This window comes from Ursus americanus, chromosome 3 (genome assembly GCF_024610735.1).
Source record: "Ursus americanus isolate L20-20 chromosome 3, mUrsAme1.1.p, whole genome shotgun sequence".
Classification (NCBI taxonomy): domain Eukaryota; kingdom Metazoa; phylum Chordata; class Mammalia; order Carnivora; family Ursidae; genus Ursus; species Ursus americanus.
In genome coordinates this window covers 62,391,124-62,418,517 of record NC_142129.1, presented here as the reverse complement: position 1 = coordinate 62,418,517, position 27,394 = coordinate 62,391,124, and the positions used below count along the sequence as shown (strand labels likewise).

The window sequence follows — 27,394 nt, the reverse complement described above, 5'->3', positions numbered from 1 at the left end:
ATGGTTACATAATGTATGAAATTTGCTCCATTATATTAGTAATCACTCTCATTTATGATATATATTCTTCTAGTTCATAGTTTTCTCACTTCGTCGTCAAAACCACCCTGTGGGGTGGGTATTAACATCCCTATTTCAGAGCCTACAGGGTTTAAGTAACTTCCCCAGAATCATATGCAGATACCTGTCCTCCTCAAAGCCTATGTGGTTATTCTCTGTATTTGTTTTTAATCCTATTGTTGTCCTTGTCAAATCCCAAGTGAAAAATCTCTAGATACTGATAAAGAGAGGCACCAAAACAAAGTGGATGCAACCTTGTCATCACTTGTCCAGTAACCAAAAACCAAAAAAGGCCAAGCAAATGTTCTCTCTCTCTCTCTGTATATGTATGTGTGTGCATATATATATTAGCCCGAATTAATCCGTTTTGTGATTTTTTTCTTGGACAAATTATAAAAAATGTTATCTAAGTGTTCTTTCTCTTTCTTTCATGGCTATAAGAGACATCAACTATTTTTCTCTTCAATACTTTTTCAAAATTTTTCAATATTGTTTCCTTTTTCAAAGATTCCTTTATTCATTTGACATTTTCTGACATATTGGGTATTTCTTTCCTACCTTCCTTCCTATGTGGGTTACTTTCTTCTTGTCAGTTTCCACTATATATCCTCCTACCAAAGAATCATTTAAAGTTGCTCTCATTTTTTTAAATTTTAATAGGTAGTAATAATTCACTTACCTATCACAGGATTATTGTAAAAATAATATTAAATAAATACAATAAAACCTAAGCTAGATGCCTAATATATAATAGATATTTAATAGTTAATAATTTTTCAAACCTTAATTCAGAACTGCAAGAGCTATGTGGAAAATGCAAAGGACTTCCCACACAGCCACATTTTCCTAGAGAATCTGACTTGTCTAAAGCCCTAAAAGAGGAGACCTCAATATTAAATCTGCCTCCATTCCCAGCCAGGGCTAACCAGCTATGGACACCTGACTGAAATTGAAATAATTATATTACCAGTTCAAAATTTGAAGCAAGGCCTGAAAATACATCAGTTAACTATGAAGTGTTGAACTGAAAGATCGTTGAGTCTTGGGGACTAAGCTTACAGCTTTAGGTTGGCCATCACGAAGTATCGACAACGGGATGAGAGAGGAGAAGACTGAATATGAAAACAAATGAAAGCAGTGGAGACCATAAAGGAGAAAAGATGTTGGAAGGAAGGAAAAGAGAGAAAGAGAGAGAGAGAGATCCAGTTGCTATAAAGTCTAGCTATATTTGCTTCATTTGGATTCCTTAAGACTCTGCTATATTTACATAATAACCTCTTTCCCCTTTTTACTGAGTTTCTCTCAGTGGGTTTCAGCTCTTTACAACCAAATTATCCTTGACTAGGACAGGTTAGGGCCTTAAAATTAAATAAAACTACTAAGACTAACAATAAGTTTCCAGCTGCTACTCTTATTCTCTCCTAAGAATCAAGCAGTTTCTTTACCTCTGATAGATAAATGGTTTGTGAAGATGCCCAAGCCGTGATATATAGGATAAGAAACAGAGTTACATAGTTAGCATCAAATAGAATCATTTCAACTTGGAAAAGGAAAAAAAAAAAAAACAAAAAAAACCCTCAAACAAACTAGTAAAGGAAAAATTAATCCTAAGCCTCTGTATATGTACTTCAATTGTCTGAGTGGTCTTTAATTACAAAGGAGGATACTGATGATCAAATTTCTATCTCATAAGAGATAAATTTCCAGAGGGCAGAGGTGGTCTGATTACCCAGACACGCATCCAGTGTGCGGACCTCTTATATGTTTAAGCTGTAACTTCGAAAACCAAAATTTGTGTTGTTTTGGTTTTAGGTGAGTGACAGTAGAACACAACATGATCACTAATGGGTACAGTGTGGATTGAGATGAAGAGAAAGATACTAGGTGTAGAACCATATTGATTTATGGCATGTCTAATAATAGCTGAAAGCTTATGTGAGAAAATGCCCAGATATCAGTTTATTTCCAACTGCGGCCACTATGTTTTGAATTACCACAATAGATTCACTGATATTTTGTACCCCAAGGCTATTTTGTAACTCTATTATACTATTTTTTTTTTTACTAGCACACCTGATGAAACCATTTCTCCTCTCAAAGACCTCGTTTCGACTATCTTAGAAACTTACACACTTCTGTTGAATTCTGCAGGTGCTATTATTTTAAAAAATTACATTTCATGAGCAAGATTATTTTAGGTGCCATCCAAACTAAAGCATGGTATAAATCAGACGAAATGTAGACAGTTCAGAGCAAAATGATTAAATTTTCTGAATCTAGTAACCTATGACTACCGCTTCTTTATGACCCTTTTACAGAGAACTTTCAACATTGGACAGGAAACAATAGCCCTTGATGTGACCTGACCCTACTCCCAGTCATGGGTAATAGATGGCTAGCCAAGGATGGTTTCCTGATCTAAGCTGCATCCATCATATTTTCCCTCCTGGGAATTAAAATTTAGAATGTAGACTCCAGTTTACCAGTATTGAGCTGGAAGTTAGCAGAGAAGGATGCACATAAGAAAGAAAATAAAATTTTGAACCATTTCTTGGGGGACAAAAAGGAGGTAACAAACCCTGAAATGCTAGAAAACAGAAGACAGTTGCATTTATTTTGATGTTTCCAATTTCTGGTTCTAGTCTCTTTTCAGGCCATGTGGTACTTTCAGAATTTAAGTTTCTAAAATTTTGTGAAATTTCTAGTGTATTTTCTTATTTAAAACTAGCACAGATGAGATTATTTTCTCTATCAAAATCGTTCTCAGTTAGGGAACCCAAGACTTGTGTGGTCTGATGCTTTTGTTTTTTCAATTATGTAGATTAATATCCTCGGCACAATCTAAACTGTAGTAGGAATTAAAAACATATTAATTAAATATATTTGTTTTTCCAATATCTGTGTTTTAAGGTTTTATTTAAAGCTATTAAAAAAAAAGTAAAGTAAAAAATGCACATTATCCACCAAGTTACAATTACTTTTCCCTTTGTCCATAGTTTTTTGTACCACCATTCAGCACCGATATCAACCATTGCATTGACCTTTACATTCCTCTGAGGCAAAGCAGAGTGCCTTGTGCAGTCTCTCTCAAAGAGAAGATTCTATGTGGATATTTGTTTAATTCAAAGATGAAAGAAGAAAAACAAAGGGAACAAATTTATTTAGAATAATAATACCACGAAAAATAACTCTCATGAAGTATATAAAAAACCTGTGCCAACTTTTAGTGCAGTGGTGACATCATTCTCAACCCAAGTCTACAGAAAATATAAGACTAACAACAAACTTACCAATCAGAAAAGAGAATTAATTTGGTTAATTCTCAAAATAGATAGGAGCTAATTTTGTCTCTCCAAGAAATATAGTGTCTGTTATCACCTAAAGTGTTTACATTAGAGATTTAATGTACCTTTGGAATGAAGTACAAAAAAGAGAAAGAATAGAATTAATTACCTGTCAGCAAAAATGGCACATGCTTTGAGACCAATACTATCCCACTAGCTTTATATACTATGTGTAACCTAATTTTTCTTAATAAATATAAACGCTATCACATACAACACTTTGGAGGGGCTACCTAGCACACTGGCTCTTGAACAAAAATCATAACTCTAAAAAAATGTTCTCTCTCTTCTGATATTTTCTTGTAAGACTATTATTCCTAGGGGCACCTGGGTAACTCTGCCGGTTAAGCATCTGCCTTCGGCTCAGGTCTTGATCCCAGGGTCCTGGGATCAAGCTTGGAATCGAATCTGGCTCCCTGATCAGCAGGGAGACTGCTTCTCCCTCTCCCTCTGCCTGCCACTCTCCCTGCTTGTGCTCACGTGTGGTCTCCCGCTCTGTCAAATAAATAAATAAAATATTTTTTAAAATTATTATTCCTAAATAATTTTAAACATAGCATGTTTTGTTAATATTGTATCCCCCCCCAAAAAAACCCTTGGTAACATGTAATTTGTTCTTAGTATTTTTTTCAGTTTAATATATCATTTGGAAAATGGAATTCTAAGGTCAATTGAGAATTCACTGCTCTCATATGTACCCATAACTATGTTGTGACCAATAAAAGTTAACTACCACATCACTTCTCTCTCTCTCATGCATGCATACACACATACACGTTCTCATAAAATTAAGAAAACTGCAGTAAGAATAGCATCAATGAAGTGTCTGGCTCCATGCTGAGTACTGGTTGTATTGGTTGTAGTGGAAGTAAGTTTTGAGAAAGATGCATTTAAGTCTAATATTAGAAGTTCACATTGTCTACTCATGGTCACTACACTCACTACACAAGGGAAAATTTGGCTTAAAAGTTTTTTCAAGATCAACAGGGTATCTAATACATGCTAGTGTTTCATCAAGTGAAAAAAATATTTTTGGATAACTGTATAAGTGATTTAGGGGATAAGTGAATGACATTGAGTAATGAATGACTATATATATGAAGAGATAAATTAGCTCTACTACTCACTTGATGCTAAAGTGTGCATTTATCAAGAGTACTGGTAGAGTACATATAGCTCATAATTAGTGGTGCACATAAATGGTCATTAAAAGAAGATTTCAGTGAGAGCAAATTTAGTCAAATTTAGTCTGAACCAAATAAGTGAAACACTATATAAAAGAAGATTTGTATAAGAGGGCAAATATTTTAATGGGAAAATCTAAATTAGAGTATTTTAAAGAAGAATTTAGACTTCACAAAACGAACTCTGTGGAAGAGTTTATCTAGGTTGCTATTAAGCAAACGTGGTTTACTGAATTTGTTTTCCCATATGAAATATGTAGCATTTTCATATTCTGAAACATTTAAGAATATTGGCAGGCTTATTTCAAGTTATTAAATGTCAGAAAAGTGTCCATGACCGACATGAGAAAACAGGCTCTTCATGCTTTTCAACGCTCAAAACATATTCAAATGTAAAAATCCAATAATTTAATTGCAATAACAAACTCAGTGATGTGTGTTTATCTTGCTTTTACACACAGGGATTTACTAGAAATCACCTTATGGAAAAGTAGTTCTATGTGCTAAAGCCCAAATTCAATGGAGCACTACACATAAAAGTTATTAAAATCAAATGGTTCTTTTAAACTTTAAATTTAAATCCGGAGAGCTAGATAATCCAAAAGGAAATTAAAGGAAATGTCCTTCTGGGAAATAGTCAAACTGCAGTTGGGAAAAAAATGTTAAGTGATAGGACACCTCCTCCAAACAGAGGGAAATCCCAATTTCAGTAAAAGGAATTATATTTATTCGTGTGCATTGGAACTGCACAAATAAATTTATTTTTAAAAATTAACTTAAAAGGCTTATATAATGTACTTAACTGAAAGGAGAAATAATTTTACTTATGTTCTGTATTTGTACCTTACTAATATCAACTTTCAGCAGGAAACAATTCTCAATACTAACAGTTTCTTACAGTGATAAATAGGAATATTATAAAATGCCTCTATCACACTGAACAAGTCCTCAAGAGGTTTGTAGTCTCTAATTTATAGTTTCCATAATTTATTTTCTACAAGCTTATCTTTTTAGCAATTAACAATGAATAGATCACAAAATGTAACTTAACATGTTACTCTTTCATATATTAAAATAGCATTTTTGCATATTTACCTATCTGTTCATCTATCTATGTATGTATACTTATGCACATTTATGGAGCATTCAACATTTGAAGCAGGCTTGGAATATTTTAAAAATATTTTTTGATATGATAATATAATAATATCAATAATATCAATGATAACCAATAATAAAAATATGATAATATGCTAAGCCACTAAGGAAACCACCACCAATTCTTAAAAAAAGCCATTCCCAAACCACAAGTATTAATATTATATATTAAGTAAACAAACAAAATCACAAGTGTTGAATGTTAAATTTTCATGTACCTACAGTGTAGAAGAGAAACTCATACACTCTAAAAATACATCAAAATCCTTGAATATGAACTAAATTCAGAGCATCAAAAGTTACAAAATTTATCTAAATGATTAAGACCTTGGTTTTTATTCAACATAATAAATAGATTATTGCGTATTAAATTTTGAAAAAAAGTTTAATTTATATATATGATATATAAATAGTATGTAGTTTATAAGCAAAATATTTATCTTAAAAACTAAGTATACAATTGCATAAATTAGAAATAATTATATACAATTATATATTTTACATACCTACCTAATGTATTACATATGAATTATATATAACATGGTCATTTATACATTGACTATGAATAAAATATTAAAATTAGAAACACATGCAGCAGAGTAACTCATGATAATTAGGTTTCATAAATGGAAGCATGAACTAATTCTTTTGAAAAAATTCAACAATATATTCAAAGCTTCACAAATATAATTAATTAGAAAGAAAATACATTTTAAAATTTTGAACTAAAATTTAGAATAAAGTATGCCTGGATAATTTTAGAAAGTACTATATAAAACTTTGCCAGGATAAACTTCAAAATCAGTTAAATGGTCATTTTTCTGAATAAGTTATAAATTGCCTAAATTACCTAAGTAAAATGAACATTCCAAATATATGTATAAATTCTTCAAAAATTTATCAGAAAATTATCTTCTCTTGCCCTGAAAGATGACAATTCATGAAGTTTTAAGAAACAATTTTTCTCAAGCAGACAAATAATTCTCATGCTAATATGCTTGTTTGTACATAAAAACATTAAAAACTGTTAAATTCATGTTATGATGTTTATTTAACTTTTTAAAACACTTGAGCAAACAAGAGTGGCAAAGAAAATTTGAAAAGCAAGGCTTTTGTTCAGGAGGAAACAGAGGACAAACACTACCAGGTATTTAAACATATGTATGAGGAAGAATCATGAAAATATGACACCAGTGAAAGTGTCTACAGTATTACATACCTACAATAGCAGAAACAAGTGAATGAACAAACAAAAAGCAGAACCAGACATACAAATACAGAGCACAAACTGATGGTTGCCAGTAGCAGGGGAGGGTGTTTGAACAAAATGGGTGAGGGGCAAAGGGAGATACATAGGCCTCCAATTATGGAATCAGTAAGTCACAGGAATAAGGAATATAGTCAACAGTATTGTAATAACCATGTAACAGAACAGACAGTAGCTGGTGGTAAGTCAAATCACTAACTTGTATGCCTAAAACTAAAGTAACATTGTGCGTCAACTATATTCAAATTTTTAAAACCAATTAATTAATGGATTAAATTTTAAAGAGAAACACATGCTAAAGGAGACCTCATTCATTTTAATAACTTAGAAAAGGATATATGACCTTACAAATTGTTGCGGGAGCAAGTAACTCTTTGCCTTAGGTCTCATGAAAGAAGTATCATCTGAGATCCCCACTTTATACCAAAATAAACTCTAGAGAGGTGAAAATGTAAGATTTTTTAAAAACCTGTAAAACTTCCAAATAAAATATAATTGAATATTTTGTCATATCATGGGATAGGTGAGAACTTTCTATATGTCAGATCGATGGAAGAAATCATGGAGGAAACGATCTATTGTTTTGAAAATAGTTCTTTTAAATCTCCTTGCATCAAAGATACCCACTTAAAAAAGAAACAAACAGAATCACAAGACAAACTAAAAAAAAAAAAAGAAAAAGAAAAATATTTACAAAATTGTTGTCAAGAAATAAAAATCCTTAAAAAATGTATAGCTCATATGAGTTAATAAGGATAACAATAAGAGTCCAAATATAAGCTGAATGGGGCTTCATATTTAACTTTTTAAAAGTCAGATAAATATATAAAAATATAAATAAACTATGTGATACATGTAAATATAAGAACATATAAAAAGTCTAATCTCATTAATAACTTAAAAATTTTAAATCTAATCAACAAAGAAAATCCATTTTTATCTAATAAGTGATTGAAGTCTGTTGAAATGCACCAACAAGCACTGATTGAGCATAACTCTTCTTGGCAATAATATGGCTCTACTGTTGCCATGAACTGAACATGTCTTCCCAGAATTCCTATGCTGAAACCCAATCCTCAATGTGATTGCATTTGGAGTCTCTCCTAAAGAAATTAACAAACTATGGTATATTAGCCTGACAAGTATATTATCATTGATAGAGTCAAGATACAAAACGTCTATCGCCACAAGGATTCCTTAATATTGCCCTTTTATAGCCATACTACTCCACTCCCATCTTGGCCCCCTTCTTAACCCCTGCAACCACTAATCTGTTCTCCATTTCTCTCATATACTACATATATGTATTTTGTTTAATTTCAAAAATATTATATAAACGGTCATACAGTATATATTCTTTTGAGATTGTTTTTTGGGTTTTTTTGGGGGGGGGTTGTTGTTTTGTATTTTCTGTTCCCCATAATTCTCTGGAGATTCATCCAGGTCACACCAGTCTTTTGCTATAGTCCCACAGGTCCCTGAGGCTCTGTTCATATTTTTTTAAGTCTATTTTTTGTCTGTTGTTCATATTGGGTAATTTCTATTGTTCTACAGCTTCCAGTTCACTCATTCTTTCATCTTCTTCTTCATTCCACTATTGAGCCTGTACACTGAGTTTTTAATTTTGGTTATTGTTCTAAAATTTTTATTTGCTTATTATGTTTTTATTATTATGTTTCTATTTTATTATTTTTTATTATTGTTTATTATGTTTTCATTTATTCCTAATGCTCATTGACACATTTTTTTTATAATGGCTGCTTTAAAATCATTGTTAAATAATGCTAACATTTCTTGTCATCCCAGTGTTGACATGTATTGATTGTCCTTTTCCATTCACTTTGAGATCTTTCTGGTTCTTTGTATACCAGATGATTTTCTACTGAAACTTAGACTTTTTAAAAGCATTATGTTATCAAACTAGGGCCTTATCAAACCTATTTTAGTTGCCTTCCTCTGACACCTGTCTGTTGGAAGGGGGAAGGGTACTCTGCCCTGTTAGTGTTAGGTGGGGGTAGAAGCCCAGGTTCTCCACTCAGATTCCATCCACACCCAAGGCAGAGGCTCCTTATTACTGCTGGACAGAAGTAGACTTCTGACTCTCCACTAACCTCCTTTTATACATCCATGGCTGGAGGAGTTGGAGTGCTTCATTACTACTGCCCAAGTGGCCTCTACTGACATCATAGAGGAGTGGCCTCACTACATCTGGGAAGCAGTGATAGTCCTGACTCTCCACTAGTCTTCTTTGATACCACCCTAGTGAGTAGGAGAGAGGTGCCTTGTTACTTTTGGGTGAGATGGAACTCTAGGCAACCTATATGGTCTCCACTGGCACCACAGGCTCGTGATCACCCAAAGGGAAGGAAATTCCTGGCTCCCTTTCACCCAGCAACATTATATATGAGTAGGTATCAGAAGGAGGGAGATGTACAAAAATGTTTATTGTAATTGTCAGGTTTTTAAAATATTTAAAAAATGAAAAATTAATGATTCATATCTTGAGGAAAGGTTTATTCCCACTATAGAATATAAAATACTAGTTAAGATGAATGAACTAGGTTGATACAGGACAACATGGAGATATTGCAAAATTACAACACTGAGTGAAAATAACCAATTGAAAAAAATGCATATACTATAATATTTATGTACTCTAAAATACGCAAAATACTACATGATCTTGTGTGTGTGTGAAATAACACAAGATATGCATAAGAATGATATACACCAAACTCATGATATTCACTGTATCTGGGAAAGGAGTGAAGGTCAAAATATGAGGGAGGAATAGGGGCTTAGCAGAAGCTTAACTTTTTTTTCCCTAAAAAAATAAAGAAATCTGAGGAAAACATCAACATGTGAATTTTAGTCATAAGTTTCTTTGTCACATGCAAAAGCAATATCAAGCTATTTTTTTAAAGAAATGTCCATTATAGCAGAATCCTGGATGCAATCATGCAATATCTTTCTATGGCCAGCCACCTCCATGAGATATCTGCCTCTTTTTGGACTCAGCATGCTTTTCCAAATGTGTAACCAAATACTGATCTATTTGGAATGTAGCAAGATTTTCCCAAATACCATTTTGTTAAAAATGTCTTATTGTGTTTTAAAAATACAAATAAAAATTTTTCCTCTATAATGACTGACAAACATTATAGTGAAAGAAAGGTATATTATATGAAATTTTGCTATTAAAAACCAAGAGATATTCTAACATTAGCTAGAAAGACTTTCCCTGTGGTTTGCCTGCAGTCCCCTATCGTTGGACACTTAGATTGTTCCTATTATTTCATTATTGTCAATAATATTTCTATGCATATATTTGAGGGTAGCTTTTCCTGTATTTTGGATTATTTGTTTAGTATTCCTCATAGAGGAATTATTGTGCCTGTGTGTAAAAAGCATTCTTAGCCTTTAAAAAAAAGTGTCTAAATTTCTTCCCTGAAGCTTGTATAATGAGACATCCTGTGGAGCCTGGCAGGAAAAACTGCCAATTTCAAAGTCATAAGTATTTTCTACCATCTAAAAAGAAGATTGGAATTTACCTTTTCAAGCTAACAGCTTCTTTATATGGGAAGAATCACTTTATCAGGTCATTTAATCAAGCAGATGTAAAGTAAATACCCTCTATTGTCCTTGGAAAAGACTTGAGTGGTTTGAAAGTAAACAAAATGGAGAATTTGTAAATGAATACGTTAAAAGTTCTGCTTAGTAACGAAAATAGGTGAATATTTATAATTAAGACTCCTTAGATTATATAAAACAAATATTCAGTATTATTGTTGTTGCTCTGGATTTGAGCTATCTAGGCCTGATCATTTTTGCTTATCCTAAAGGATGAGATGTGTGCTGAAAGGAGATGGTCAGACCATCACAGGCAGGCTGGATCAAGCTGACTTTCTCCCCTAACAAGGAAGAAGTAACGGCTACAGGGCAAGGGATCATGATTATGGGTGTTCATGTTAGGTGATTTAACACCCATACTCTTGGATGTAGTCTCTGGCTATTGAAATCGTCCCCAGTGGGTCAAGTAAGATGCCTCTTTTTGAGTAGAAAGCAACATTTATCCTGAAAAGAATGGATAAAATTTTCTGCCCACTGGTTTTGGACAGGAATTAGATGGGAACTGGATTGGGCAGGGTGGGAGTGGGGTATGTTGGAGGAAAAATAAAAGAAAATTCTTCTTTCTTTAATATCCAAGGGTCAAGTTTTCCCCCTGAAATCCAAGGCACTCAGGTGCTTTAGAACAGTGATTAATGAGCCCAAATGTGCATCAGAATCATCAGAGAGGAAAAATCTGCAAAACCCATAAGACATTTCTTTTCACATCAGAGTAAGGCTTTGGCGTAAGGTTATGATTATATCATTTTATATTAATATTAAAAGTGTGTAAGGGTGCTTATTTCATTTGCCACATTGCTCCTTTTTATTTAAAAACAAAACAAAATAATTTTAGAGTGCAGACGTCAATTAGTATGAAAAATACGGTACAATATTTCTCACAAATAGAAAATCAATAGAGTGAATAATAATAATTAAATATTAAGAGATTTATGAACTTTGGCTCTCGAGATATATAAAACTCATATTTAATCCACAGGTCGAGAGAACTTATTTTTAAATTATACTATTTTAAGGACTATGCTTCACATAGGAATTATATGGCTCTATGTTAATAATGATTGTAGATGTGTCTCTTGAGTCACATTATTCTAGTATTGCTATTTTAGAATATGCAAAATGATTATTAATATTGATGATGAAAAGCACCTCTGTATTATACAGTCTTACATATTATCACTGAGAGATGTAGAAAATTAATATTCAATAAATTCCAAAATATCACGTCAATGCATTTCTTGACGAAGAAAGAATAATATTCCCTCAAAAACGTGATATATTTCCCGGAATGTCTGATTTTAGGAACAAATGGTTAGAATGGAAGTCTTGTAACAAGGTATTTAATGATGGATTAAAATTTAGCCAAAAGAGTGAATGTTTTTTTAAATGAAGCCCTCTCCAAAGTAAGCACTCTGTGCAGCTACTAGAAGTCTTCCTGGATTCTATTCTACACAGCGCCATCTTTGGGGTAATATATCATCTCAGCACCTTTTTCTGATGATGTATTACTCAAATGCATCATCAGCCAGATCGGTGTTTCTAATGATTTATAAGTCCACTAAATCATTAGAGTGAGGCATAGCAATGATATAGTATTCAAAGATGGTTCCAGATGGACAAGAAAGATTCTGGAGCAAATTTTAGAGATCTGCAATACAAAATCAGACAAAACAGGAAAAGTACAAATATGCTGAATATCAGTCCCCCTATTTTTAAGGAAGCCTATTTTTAGTTGTTTAGTCAGTAGTAATAACTGACTAATGTGTTCTTTGGTTCCACCATTATTTTGTTTGAGTCAGTAAATATAGGATAATTCTTTAAGGGCTAATGATTTGAAATGATTAACAAAAAATTTGAATGATTATGTTATTTAAAATCTATAATTAAAAACAAGAGAGATAGAACCTACAATTTCTCATACTTCTAACCTTAGAGAATGTACATTATAAGCAGTCTTAGATTTTAGAAATTATATAGTTTTTGTGCAGCATTGCTTATACATTTGAGGAAAAACCAATTTGATGTGTGTATGTTTTTTTTTAGATTTTATTTATTTATTTGACAGAGATAGAGACAGCCAGCGAGAGAGGGAACACAGCAGGGGGAGTGGGAGAGGAAGAAGCAGGCTCCCAGCGGAGGAGCCTGATGTGGCGCTTGATCCCAGAACGCCAGGATCACGCCCTGAGCCGAAGGCAGACGCTTAACGACTGAGCCATCCAGGCGCCCCACTGAGCCACCGAGGCGCCCCTGATGTGTTTTTAAGATAGTTAACTTTTGAAAATACAATTTTTCTATTTTGAAGAAATGTATACAATATATGCCAATAATAAAATCCAAAGAATATGAAAATACACAGATTATAAGTAACACTTCCCTTTCAACCCTCAATCTCATTTACATGCTTAAGTAATCATAGTAAACAGTTTTGTGTGTGTCTTTATGGGTTGATGCATATTGTATATATTTTTATATACACATAGCAGTATGTGTATGTATATGTATATGACATGTTTTAAACATGAACTATTATTTTGTAGGAGGAGATGATACAGCTCTAATACGTAAGATACCATGGATTAACTTTATGAAACCAAATGCACCACATAATTTTATAAAATGTTGTAACGGTAGAAAAATAGTTCATATGAAATGTATCACACCTTAGATCCTAGAGAAATTAGGTTGAAATAAGCTTCTTTTCCTTCATTCTTCCTGTTTTTCTTTCCCTCTTTTACCAAAAATCTCAGGGCCTCATCTATGAATAATATGTTTAAGAGAGCTAGGAAATTTCTCCTACCTAACTTACAAAAATGTTTAGGTTAGTAGTTCACACAGAAGGAGCATGATACCAGACAGACGATGAAATCTATACAAATATGTGAGCACTACTAGAAATCCAATAAAGTCAAAATAAGTCATTCATTTTCATTTTCTCTTAGTTTAATTGCTTTCAAGGTGAACTGAATGTTTAAAGCAAAATTAGTACTGACATATTATGTGGCTGTAGCTGATATAAAAGCAAAATATATGAAAAAAGTAGAATAATGGGTAGGAGGAAGAAATGTGGAGTATAGTGTCACACGCTTCTTTCACCACAATTGAAATGGAAATCATTATTGATTTAACTGGTTAATTAAAAATAGATATCGTAAACCCTGGGGCATAACCCCTCAAAAGTGGAAACCAACCACATGTCTTTCAGTAAGTGAGTGAATAAACTGTGGTGTGTGTGATAAACTGTGTGTGTGCTGGAGTACTATCAGCAATAAGAAGGAACAAACTATTGATTCACAAAATCACATGAGTGATTTTTAATTGCTCTTATTAACTGAAAGAAGTTAGGCCTGAAAAGTTACATATTGATGATTTAATTTACATTATATCCTGAAAAATACAAAATTATGGGGAAGAAAAACAAATGCATGGCTTCCACGGGTAAGAGGTAGGATGTAGGATTAAGTACAAATGAACAGGATAAGGAAATACTGAGGCTATGTAACCCTTATATATTGTATCTGTGTCGGAAGATACTTGACCCTATACATTTATCAATACCCATTTATGTATACCGTAAGTAGTGAATTTTACTGAATGTGAAATTAATAAAATGTCAACCAAGATGGGAGGTGGAAACTAAAATAAATAATATGTAAATTATAGTAAGTAAATCTAAATAAGAATATGTAAATAAATAATTTAACAACTGAAGGAGGTGGAGAAGAAAATAATGTAATTTGCTTTGGAAAATAGTATTTTGACTGGAGGATAAAAGGCTAAGTACAAAGTACACTATACATAAATGATGTACTCTAGTTAGTGAAAGAGTTTCATACAGAGGTATGGGTTAGAAATTCTGACACTAATTTATGTGCATAGTAGAGTTGAACATATAAGTCAATATACTATAGACAGTGATAGATAGGTTTCTCATTGTTGGAGAAAGAATTTACAAATAAGGAAAGGAGAAAGGCATGATTGAACCCTGGTTTGTTAGATCAGAACTGAAAAAATCAGTAGGAACTCGTTGTTATTGCTATAACCAATAACCGCAAATTTAGTGGCTTAAAACAACACAGATTTAGGGGCGCCTGGGTAGCGCAGTCGTTAAAGCGTCTGCCTTCGGCTCAGGGCGTGATCCTGGCGATCCAGGATCGAGTCCCACATCAGGCTCTTCCGCTGTGAGCCTGCTTCTTCCTCTCCCACTCCCCCTGCTGTGTTCCCTCTCTCGCTGGCTGTCTCTCTGTCACATAAATAAATAAAATCTTTAAAAAAAAAAAAACACAGATTTATTATTTTGTAGTTCTGGAGGTTATAAGTACAAAAGGGGGAGCACTGGACTAAAATCAAAGTGTTGGGAGTATTGCATTCTCCTCTGGAAGCTCTAGAGGAAAATCCATTTCCCTGCCTTTTCTAGATTTCTACAGGCTGTCTACATTCCTAGGTTTGTGGCCTCCTTCCCAAAGTCAGCAGCACAGCATCTTTAAATTTCTCTGATTCTGATCTTTCCTGCCCCCTTCTTTCACTTCTAAGAATCTTTATGATTACATTGGGACCACCCAGATCATCTCTCCATCTCAAGATCCCTAACTTAATCACACCTGCAAATTCCCTTTTGCCATGTAAGGTAACAAATTCAGAGGCTCTGGGTATTAAGACATGGGCATTTTTAGGGGGACAATATTGTACCCACCACATATAGGGAGGTCAGAAATAAATCTAATGTATGTGTCTATGCATGTGTAATATGCATATATACATTTCCAAGCTCTGACTGCTTAATGGTCCTTGAAACAATGATAGCCCAATAGCAATGAACACACCTTCAGCCCAGATCTTGATTCCTAAATACCATTCTTCATCAAAAGGAATTAGGACTCTGAAAATACAAGATAAGCCTAGAGCATTTTATGATGTCAGACAATAAAAAAGGGATCCAAAAAAATGGGGACTTGGTGAAAGGGTATCGAAACCAGTATGAAAGAATGTCCAATGGTCAATCGAAGCTGGAATAATTTGAGCAGCAAAATAAAAAATGACAGTATTAGATTACAACCCATAGGACATACTACATACTTATGTGTCTATACTGAATAGAATTGCCAGATAAAATACAGGACACACAATCAAATTTGAATTTAAGATAAACAATGAATATTTTGTATATAAGTATGTTTCAAATATACATGGAACATATACAAGAACATTTTCATCGTTTAGCTGAAATTAAAATTTAACTGGATATTCTGTATTTTTCTTTGTAAAATCTGGTGACCACAATACTGATAGATAGATGATAGATGATAGACAGATTCGTAGGTAGATAGATAGAGTGAGTGAGCTTTCTTTTTTACCTGAGAATTCTAACTAATGTATGCAGAAAGAATGAGAAGAGTAGAAAATGGCTATTAGATGAAAAGAGTAGAAAATTGCTATTGGAACAACAGGCAAGATCAACTAATGGCTGAAAAATTAGTAGGTGGAAAGTCTGTGGAGAAATAAGATAGTTACATAGTCTCAATAGTTACATAGTCTCAAAATATCTCCCTCAAGGTATTTATTTATTAGAAATGAAAGAATAGTAACTTTAGGTGAGATTTCTTCCCCCTGCCTTTAAAATATATCCAATTCCTAACCTAAGGTACCTGTGAATACGACCTCATTTCAAAATAGGGTTTCATAGGTTTAATTAAGTATCTTTAAGATGAGAACCTCCTTGGATTCAGGATGGACCCCAAATTCAATTACTGGTATCCTTAAAATGAGCGGAAGATAAAGCCATAGACACAGAAGAGGACCATATGAAGACCAACATGGTGACAGGACTGATTCAGCTACAAGCCAAGGAACATCAAGGATGGATGGCTATCACCAGATTCTCCCTCAGAGCCTCCAGAGGGAATGAATACTTGATTTTGGATTTCTGGCCTCCAGAACTGTGAGACACTCACTTTCTATTGTTTCAAGCCCCCAAGTTTATGGTAAATTAATATAGCAGCCCTAGAAACCTAATATACCAAATGATCAAGATTAATACTACCAGTAATGCGGCATATGGATATCACGGACTCCTTGTTATGACAGAATGAAAAGCAAGCATCACTTCTGTGGTATTCTTGCCATAATACATAACCTAATATATAACCCCAGTCTAATAATTAGAAAATAAAAGATAAACTTTGAAGGGCATTTTACATATTATCTCATCTAAAATATTAGAAATTGTTAAGGCTATAAAAGACAAGGAAAGACTGTTATATGGCCCAAGATAAGGAGACATGACTGGAGGCAATATGGGATCCTGGTGCGCAGTCTGGAACAGAAAGGGACATCAAAACTGGAGTGGGAATGGAAAAACTCATGAAATCTGAAAAAAAAAAAGGTTATAAATTAGTTTATACTATTACAACAGTGTGAATTTCTTCATTTTGAAAATACATTATGATACATAAGATGCCAACCTTAGGGGAAGCTGGATAAGAGGTATAAGAGAAGTCTCTCCACTATTTTTGTAACTCTCCTATAAGTGTAAAGTTATTTCAAAATAAAAAAAAGTATTAAATAAAAACCTCATTGATAAGCCCAACTGAGCAGTTTTCTTTGGGTATTATTGGCAGAAGAGAAACAGGCTAGTGTTTGCTTTTAACTGGGATACAGAGTAGGGGAGTCAGGTTGTTATGGACTGAATTGTGCCTCCCTCCCCAAATTCATATGTCGAAGCCCTAAACTGAGGACCTCAGTATGTGGCAGTATTTGGAGATAGGACCTTTAAAGAGGTAACTAAATGAACATGAGGTCATTAGGGTGTGCCCTACTCCAAAGTGACTGGCATCCTAGGAAGAAGAGATTAGGACACAGGAGAGATAACCAAGGATGAATGTGCACCCAAAAAAGCCTGCAGGAGGACACAGAGAGAAAGTGGCCGTCTGCAAGCCAAGGAGAGACGCCTCAGGAGAAACCAAACCTGCCAACACCTTGATCACAACCTCCGGAACTGTGAGACAATAAATTTCTGTCGTTTAGCCGCCAGTCTGTGGTTTCGTTATGGCAGCCTTTGTGAACTAGCCCACAGGGAAGATGAACGGTTGCCGACGGAGGTTGTGGTGGCAACTCTGCAGGCTTTGGATAAGTGAGTATCTCCAAATTTCCAGTTCCTTTTCTCGATATGAGTATTAATACTTATCTTTCAAGCTGTTATGATTATTCAGAACCATACAGCTAAAAACATTGGTTTTCTTTGTGAGGAGAGAAGCAAATTCTTTGCTGAGTGTGAAAGAAGAGTTGTAGTTGAGGGCTTACAGGGAGGTGAACGTTTAGAAGAATCGTCATGGGAAAGGAGAGATCCAAGTATAGCAAAGAAATAAGGATAATCCCAGTGAACTGTGTGACTAAATAACATCCCTGAGTAGTTAATTTGCTTGCATCGAAACCTAATTATAAATGCCCTTTCTGCCATTTGTAATTCAAGTTTCTTTTGTCCTTTTATAAAATCGAAATCAAATATGCAATATAGTATTTATGATAGGATGGTTTCCAAAAGTTAGACAATAAAAGCCTTCAAATATTTGACACTGAGTTATCTAATTAGTGTCAGTAAGACTTAAAATATACACATTTCACATGAGATGATATCCGTTAAGAGATAATTTTCAGGAGAAGGCTAAATTATAACTCTCATGTATATAAAAGAACACACATTAAGATTGTATTTAACTCACAAGGGAACCAGGCAGATGTTATCACTGGTTTAAAAAGGAATCCAAAAAACAGAAACATTTATAGATCAGGAATATTGAAGTAAATATGCAAATGGAGGGAAAACTAGTTTTTCCACAAGGTGTAAGGAAGACAACGGAACCTCAGCCAGACGGGATAAAATTTACATGTCTATCAGTTACTTACATACAAAGAGGATTAAAATCTCGCAAAGACATTGAAAGACTAGAATCAGATAACCTGAATCTGTTCTCCAGACACTGCATACACATTTTGTTTTTGAGACACAAGCTTTTTGTCTACATATATAACTAGACAGCCTAATAAGCTTATCTTTCTATGAAATGTTAGTATTTTGGGGCCAGGATATTTAGTGTATTCATAGGCCGAAAATGCTGACAATAGTTCCAATGTTGCATATTCCTATGACTTCCAGAGAAGCCTCACAGGTGGGTGCTAACTTCGTCAGAGTCAAGGTTATTTTCTTTCCTGTAAAATGCATAACACTTTGGGTATTGGTGGTGCGACTTCTATAAAGCCCTGTTGTTAATTTCATTAACATCTGTAAAATAGGCTTACACTGAAACATCTAAGTATAAAACTGTATATCAAAACATTAATTGTTCAACCACAAAATCAACATGTATTCTTGCTCTTTGAGTGACCTTCTCAAGTGAGCAAAGAAGAAGACTTGGAGAATAGACCCTAATGGTAAGGTTAAAATAATTACATTTTTTTGAGGGGAAGGGTGCAAAAAAGAGTAGACCTAAGGTAGGTCTCTGAAAGATGGCAAAAGGAGCATTGTAATAAATTATTTTCCATAGCTATTAAGAGCAGAAAAAAATCAGTTAATTTTCCTTATAAGAAGGTGCACATTAGAATACGTAGATGTGCCAATGCTAATTTTTAAAATGCTTACCGAAGGGAGTTATTGATACCTTTTCCGCCTTAGCATCTAAAAGAGAAATGGTTCTCATTTACCTGAAATGGCCTAAAAGTAAATAGAAAATGGGCTAGAAAATGAGAATCACTTGGGAAATTATATAAATATTGCAAAGACCCATCTCAGCCTACTCAGACACAAAAGATCACTGGTAAAGAGTAGGAGTCTAAATTTCTGCAACATTTCTCAGGTGGTTTTATTGTACCTCTACTTGTGAAATCTATTTTACAAGGTATCTTCAACCTTTTTTTTCTGATTTATCATCCTATTAAACTCTTGTATCATATGATTTAAATAATTCTGTGCAATATAGTTTCCTGTTAACAGTAAAGTGGAAAAGGCACAACTATGTCAGTAATTCCCGGATTTTCAAGTTTCAGAAACCTATTACAACCCAAAATCCAATATTTCTGTCTCTGGGATGAAGGATAAGGGTGTCTTTAGCCAGGTTTCCTCTCCCATTTTGGCTATGGATTACAAAAAAAAAAAAAGAAAAAAAAATCGATCCTCAGTCCCCTGAGTTCCCAGCAATTGCTTTGGGATATTTGCAATCTGGCTCTGTCTTGCTATATTCTATTTCTACAATGTTCTTACTTTATTCATTAGTTTTAGCAGGTCACAATAATTTGTTTTGCTATTCATAGTCCCAAAGTATTCATTCACCTACTTTGCTGATAACGAAGTGGTTTGTTTCTGTGTTACCAATAGCTATCTGCCTCCTGTATTTGAAATGTTAGTCAATATTCCTCCTTAAGTACTTTTTTCTTTGCTCTTAAAGTGATTTTCTTTTTAAAATGTATCTTAAAAAGACACATATCCACTGTTATAGTTGCCAGTTGATGAAGTCACTGTGATAGGTAAGTATCTTCTATCTCGGTTTTACTTGAATAGTATCTTTTTTTTTTTTTTCTAAAATCTGCAGTCAATGAGAAGTAATTCAACATTTCATTTAAGTTTTTGTCATTTTATATCAGCTGAAGTTATAGAATCACAGTTCAACATTTAAAAATAAAGATTAGATAATCTGAAAATACTTTTCGAAATTTACCATGCAAACTGAAATACTTTGTTATGTTTTGCATTTTCTAAATGTGCCCGTACTCCTGGGTTGTGACAGCATACTTGCAATGAGCTGTTAGTAGGTAGTTACGTAGCTGATGTGAGATTTCTAGTTTATCTAAAGAGAGGTAATCTGGATTGCTCCAGAATAAAGACCAGAGTGTGTGGGAATGTCTTCAGGAGCCCAGACCTAGTACGCAAGTGCTTGGCATGTTAAGTACTACCTGGAGGTCAGGATGGGGAATGTCTAAAGGTTAGTCTAGCAAGATATTCTAAGGCAGCGTTGTTAACCATTTTGAGTACCACGAATGAGGTTTTTTAAAAAATATTTCTTGTTATGGAAATTTTCAAGCATATACAAAAGTGGAGATTAGTGAAATGAGCACTCGTACTGATCATCCAGCTTCATCAATTACCACCACATAAATTTTACTTCATCTCTCCCCTTCTTTCCACCCTTGTCTCTGGAATATTTTAAAGTAAATTCATTATTCATGCTTCAGAATGCATACCTGATGGAAAAGAACTTAAACAAAATCTTTACACTTCATGTGTATGTCTAATAAACTTAATGATAATTCCTTAATATATCATCTAATACTCAGCCACATTGCCTCTAAAACCTCCATATGGTACATTTGTTGACATGTGTCTTTAGTCTATTTTCATACACAACAGTTTTTCTCTGTCTCTTGCTTTTCTAAAATGCTATTTATCTCTTCAGGTAATGTGGTCGTTTGTTTTGTAGAATTCTGACTTTGGATCTGGTTGATGCAGCTCTGACGTGTCACTTAACACACTCCTCTTTTGCCACGTAGCCTGTAAACTAATTAGAGCTGGAGGTTTGAGTAAATTCAGCTTCAGTTGTTTTGGCAAGAAGATTTTGTGTGTTATTTTTGTGGAGTAGTTTTTCTGGAGGCAATGAAGAGCCACCAAGTCCTTTTAAACATACGCTTTTTAGGCTCTGACATGATCACATTTTGCTTTAGAAAGCAGAGACTGGGCAACGTGAAAGACAGAATCAAGTTAGAAGAAACTAGGGGCAACCATGATGAGATATCACTTCACACCTGTCAGAACGGCTAAAGTTAACAACTCAGGAGACAGCAGATGTTGGCAAGGATGTGGAGAAAGGGGAACCCTCTTGCACTGTTGGTGGGAATGCAAATGTTGCAGCAACTCTGAAAAACAGTATGGAGCCCCTCGAAATGTTAAAAATAGAACTACCCTATAATCCAGCAATTGCACTACTAGGTATTTACCAAAAGGATATAAAAATACAGATTCGAAGGGGTACATGGACCCCAATGTTTATAGCAGTATTAACAACAGACAAATTATGAAAAGAATCCGAATGTCCACCAACTGATGAATGAATAGAGAAGATATGGTACATATATACAATGGAATATTACTCAGCCATCAAACAGAATGAAATCATGCCATTTTCAATGACGTGGATGAAGCTAGAGTGTATTATGCTAAGCAAAAAAGAAATACCATATGATTTCACTCATATGTGGAATTTAAGAAACGAAATAGATGAACAAAGGGGAAGGGGAAAAAAAAGAGAGAGGGAAGTAAACCATAGGAGACTCTTAACTATAGAGAACAAACTGAGGGTAGATGGAGGGAGTGGGTGGGGGATGGGCTAAACGGGTGATGAGTATTAAGGAGGACACCTGTGTGATGAGCACTGAGTGTTATATGTAAGTGATGAATCACTAAATTCTACTCCTGAAACCAATATTACCCTATATGCTAACTCACCAGAATTTAAATAAAAACTTGAAATTAACAGAAAAAAAAAGGAAATGTCATGAAGGTGGTGTCAGTGGGAGCAGTAGAAGGAGATAGCTCTTAAGAGATATTTTTGTGGTGGACTCAGCAGAGCTTGAGAACTGGTTCAGTTGGGGAGGTGAAAGTGAAGATGATGATGGTGTCTTAGATAGTGTTTTTGAATTTGGATAGCTGGATGCTGATACTGCTGACACCAAAAGTATAGGGCACATGCATGTTTTAGAAAAAAAGTTTGAGTTTGGAAATAATGAGTTAGAGGAGTTTCTAGAATATATAATGGTAGCCTCTATCCAGCAGTAAGAAATATGGACCTGGTCTGAGGACAGAGGTGAGACCAAAGATAGCTGTGTGGGACTTGAATCCCTGTGCAGTGAGTGAGTAATAAGTGGGGGACAGAGAAATGTAAGGTAGGAAAATAGACTACTATTTTTTTAATTTATTAATTTTTTTAAATTTTAATTCCAGTATAGTTAACATACAGTGTTATATTAGTTTCTGATGTACAATATAGTGATTCAACAATTCAATACAATACTTAGTTCTCATCATGACAAGTGTACTCTTTAATCCCCATTCACCTATTTCGCCCAACCTTCTGACACCCCTCCCCTCCGGTAACCATTAGTTTATTTTACTTGAATAGTTATTTAATTTTAAAATATAATGAGTGGATTGCTGACCTGAGAAAGTGAATGTTTTAATTGTAGATTTCTCCTTTTTATATGTATTCAGGAAAACAAAATTATTAGAGGAAACTAATTTTTTTTTTGACTTAGTGAATTTGGAAGGTGTTTTCTGCCTCATTGTTTGTCAGTCTCCCTTAAAAGATGGAAAATAAAATAGGGCCAGAAGGACAGCCAAATTAAAGGGAATGAGTAGTTCTGGCAATAATAATAGATAAGCGTTTTGTGAAAATAGGTTATAGCCTTATTATTAATATTAAAGCTGCAATTCAAAATAAATAGGCACAATTTACAATAATCATTTACCACAATTACATATACATAATTTTTTTTTTTACTGTCTCCAATAATCTCAGACTGGAGTATATTGGAGTTAACATTAAAATGAGAACAAACTTCAATTTGGGCCACTGCAATTGTGAATGATCTAGACTTAAATGAGATTCAACAGAATGGTTGTTACTCCTTCCAGAGCAGTGGCTTCACCTTGAATCCTCCCTGGAAATGCAAGAATTCTTTGGAAAAAAATGAAATCTTAGCAAAGTGAGATAGAACTATTGTACTCAGAATGGCTTTCCTGGCTTTAAATTTGGTACCCTTTAGAACTTGGAAGCAAAAGGATCCCAGAGAGGCAAAGGGCAGATTTGAGTGTGAATATGGATTCTGAAAGTAGGCCAGGCAATTTATCTAACTAAACCTCAGATTCTTCATATATAAACTAGTATTATTAATACCTACCTCAAAGGATACTAGAGGAAAGACATGAGCTAATTCATATAAAGTGCTTAGCTCAGGGCTTGGATTACAACAAGCAAATCCTTTCATGGTAGCTACCATTAATATTTATTAGTATTCTCCTCCCTTTACTCCGCTAGAAATTTTCTTGAGTAAACAAGCAAACAAACAAAACCTAACTATCCATAGTTTAATGAAGCTAATCTGTGGTATTACTGCTTCAGCACGTGTTTTATTTGGCTAAGTGGCTCTTGAGGGGCCTTATCCCAATACTAGTCCCTCATGCAAGTGCATGTCCCTGATGACAGCCTGCAGACTCACAAGCATGACATGGGAACGTAAGTTCCTAATATGACTCCCCAACCGCCCTTGCGATGAACAATTTCCCCCATCTCCTACGGTCTTCCTCTTGTTCATCCTTTAGATAAGACCCTTGAGAAATTACCAAAACCCTGCTCTTCGAGGTTTGAATTAACCATTCTGGACTTAGCCCTAGAGCCCCAAACACTCTACCTACTGACCCTAATAAAGGCATGTACTCCAGGACCTGTCACTGTCTCTGCCTCACTCTGACTTGACCTACCCGTGTGACCCCTCAAGACATGCTTGCCATGTACTTTACTTCCATCAGTATGAGTAATAAACCTCTATCTCAACTTTTCCTGTGGTCTTTTATCCAACTGTGATGGATCACTATCTGGCACCTGGGACTTAACAAATGTTAATTTAACAAGATTATAACATTTTCATACAAACGAACAAAACAAAAGAAAAAATACTTTCCTGGATGAATCCTCTGAGAAGCCCTACCACTGGGATTGTATTTTCCTTGCACCCACCTTGCATTTCAGAAAAGCATAGATGATTCACATATAAGTATGAATTTTATATTTAAAAATTGGTATCTGTGCAAAAATATAAGTAGATTTTAATTGAAAAAGATTTTAAATGTATGGGGAAAAGTGTCTGGACAATGGCTAGAAAGAATTACATACATATGCAAAACAAAAATATCCTTAGTAGAGAGTGAATGTACAGATAATTAAATCTTATTTTGGTTTTTCTTTTTGTTAAATTTCTTGATGTATTTTTTTTATGCTGGTTTATCAAATTACAACACACTAAGTGGCAGGAAAAATATTTATTATTTTACAATCCTGAAGACCAAAAATTTGGATATGCATGGGGTTGCTGGACAAAAATCAAGGTATTGGCAGGGCTATATGCCTTTTGAAGGTTCTAGGGGAGATTCCCTCTACTGATCTTGGGTTGTTGGCAGAATTTAGTTCCTCACTGAGATTACCGTTTTCTTGCTGTCTGTAAACTGAAGGCTGTCCCCACCTTCTAGAGGCTGCTCACATTCCTTGGTTTGTGGATCCCTTCTTCCGTCTTCAAAGCCAGCAAAGTGAGAAAGAGAATCAAGCCCTTTTCAACTTGCATTCTCTCTCACCCACTCTTCTGCCTTCCTCTTCCACTTTTGAGAATTCATGTGATTACACTGGGCCCATGTGGTTAATCCAGGATCAGGGTAATCTGCCTATTTTAAGGTCAGTTGTAAGCAATCTTACTTGTGTTCACAAATTCCAATTCCTTTATCATTTAGCTTAATATATTCACAGATTCTGGAGTATAGGGAGGTGGACATCTTTAGGAATCATTATACTGCCCACCATGACAAACTTTTAGAGAAAGAGAACCCAAATTTGGCTTGTCCAATATTGCTCCCAGTTTTAGTCATTCGTCTCTCTTCCTTATTTCTTCTACCAAAATCTCAACCCATAAATCACTTTTAATTTGTCACACATTACTGACCACTAAATTCATTTTGGCAATGAATCTTGTAAATAATATTTTCTTTTAGTATCCCTTGGACTCATCCCTTACTTTTAATCTTACAGTCACTGCCTTAATACAAACTCATTTTTTTAACATTCTTACTACAAATTTCTACACAACAGCCATGCACTCACTCTAAAATGCTAGTGCCATAGCATCATTTTCCTGGTGAAAACTTTTCATCAATTTATCATTTCCGTAGGGGAATGTCATGATTTCATACCTCCTAAACCATCCACTTTTCCTTCCATTCAACACTTGGCTCTGTCCTATTCAACAAACAAGAGTTGATTCATCTGCCATTTCTTTGAGTAGGAGTCTCATTTCTCCACTCTGGTTGAGGTGTTTCTCCCTATCTTTTCATACTTATCTCTCTCACCACATTTATCACACAGTTACCATTATCATTTTTCTTGTCTTTTTCTCCCAATAGATTGTAAAATCCTGGCACAAAAGGATTATGCCTTTTATCTTGAGCCCTCGAGTTCGGTTACCATCATGGCACCCAGTATGTACTCATTAAATATGTGCTAAATGAATGAATAATAGTGAAGAAAATAATCTCTGCCCTGTCTGGTCCCCAAATTTCTTAAGGTTCCAAAGAGGCAAGGCATGAAGAAGTTATTGTAAAATGCATACTACATGCGTTCATAGTTGTATAGTTTTTTTAAGTTACAAAATAAAATATTTATAGTAAATGTTATATATTAGCAATCAACTTTATTGCCTTCTTTTTTGGCAAATCTGTACTTCATTAAAAATTCATTATTTTAGAAGCTATTTTTAGAAACTTTATACTGGCCAATCTATATACACTATATAACGGTATTAAATTTCAAAAAAGGCAGGGAGGTCTACCATGGTTAACCTACTTTCACATCTATCCAGAATCACAAGTCTCCTCCAATACAGAAGCATAGACCATGTAGTAAGAATCCTGACATGCTGACAACTCATCCCTATTAATTTAATAGTTGAATGAACAACAGTTTAGAAATCAATGGATACTTCCTCCCCTGTATTTTAAACAACTGCTCCTCTGTAAGTGTTGGACATGGGGTTAAAATGGAATCTGTGCAGCAATACAAATAGTATAAGGGACCTGTCTTTATTTAAGCCTTGGTCACAGCTGAGCAGGAAGTTTAGTTGCTTATAATCTGACAGTATCTGAGTACTCAGTAGGCAGCAGAAAATTAACTATTTGAGCTTATGCCTGAATTTCATGAGTGTTTCAATAGGGTCCTTTTCAGATTAGAGGAAAGGTGTTCTGGAGGACAACCTATCCAAATGTAATGTACTTGTTTATAAAATAAATACTCCAAAAAATAGCTTTCCAAAACACTAATAACTATTAGAAAAAAACAATGAAAATAAATTCTCATCCTCATTATCAATCAAGATACACATTTCCTAAAAATAAACTTGAAAAATGACAATACTTAAAAAAAAAAATCACCTAACAATATCTGTATACGTGGAAAGAAATAACATGTTGATAGATGAGGATTTCCAATTTTTTGGATTCCAATTATCCCTAAATTCATTTATAATATTCATCAAAATATCAAAGTAATTTATTAACATTACAAAATAATGTTAAATTTCATTTGTAAAGATAAATAGGCAATGATAGAAAATAAAATATTTTAAAATAATAACAATGAGAATGTATCTGTATTATAAGATATTAAACTAGAATTAAATTCTCCAAAGGTTAAGATAATGATGGTATTAGAAAAGTAGTTACAATTAATGGAATTGTATATAAAATTCTGAAACTGATATAATCATGAAAAAATTTATTATGTCATTAAGATAAAATTTCAAAGCATTGGGGAGGAAAGAATGATTCAATAAGTGGTGCTAGAAAATTGAGGGAGGGAGGTTACGTTTAGATCTTTATCTTGTGGTTTGTAAAGAAAGACTAGATGGAATAATGAGTTAAGAAAGAATGGAAGGGGGGAGGAAGGAAAGGTAATAAGTAT

The 27,394-nt window shown here is 34.1% G+C and overlaps 1 long non-coding RNA gene across 18 annotated transcripts in view; it reads right to left on the bottom strand.

Moving 5' to 3' along the window:
* Window positions 1–27,394, bottom strand: part of LOC123789238 (uncharacterized) — a 685,069-nt gene that overhangs the window by 209,050 nt on the left and 448,625 nt on the right. The window contains exon 6 of one of the 18 annotated variants that reach the window (XR_006778740.2): window positions 550–17,004. The exons of the other annotated variants lie outside the window; for them this stretch is intronic. This is a non-coding gene — a long non-coding RNA (uncharacterized LOC123789238). Of the gene's footprint in view, window positions 1–549; window positions 17,005–27,394 lie in introns of those variants that run through there. 18 annotated transcript variants of the gene reach the window in all.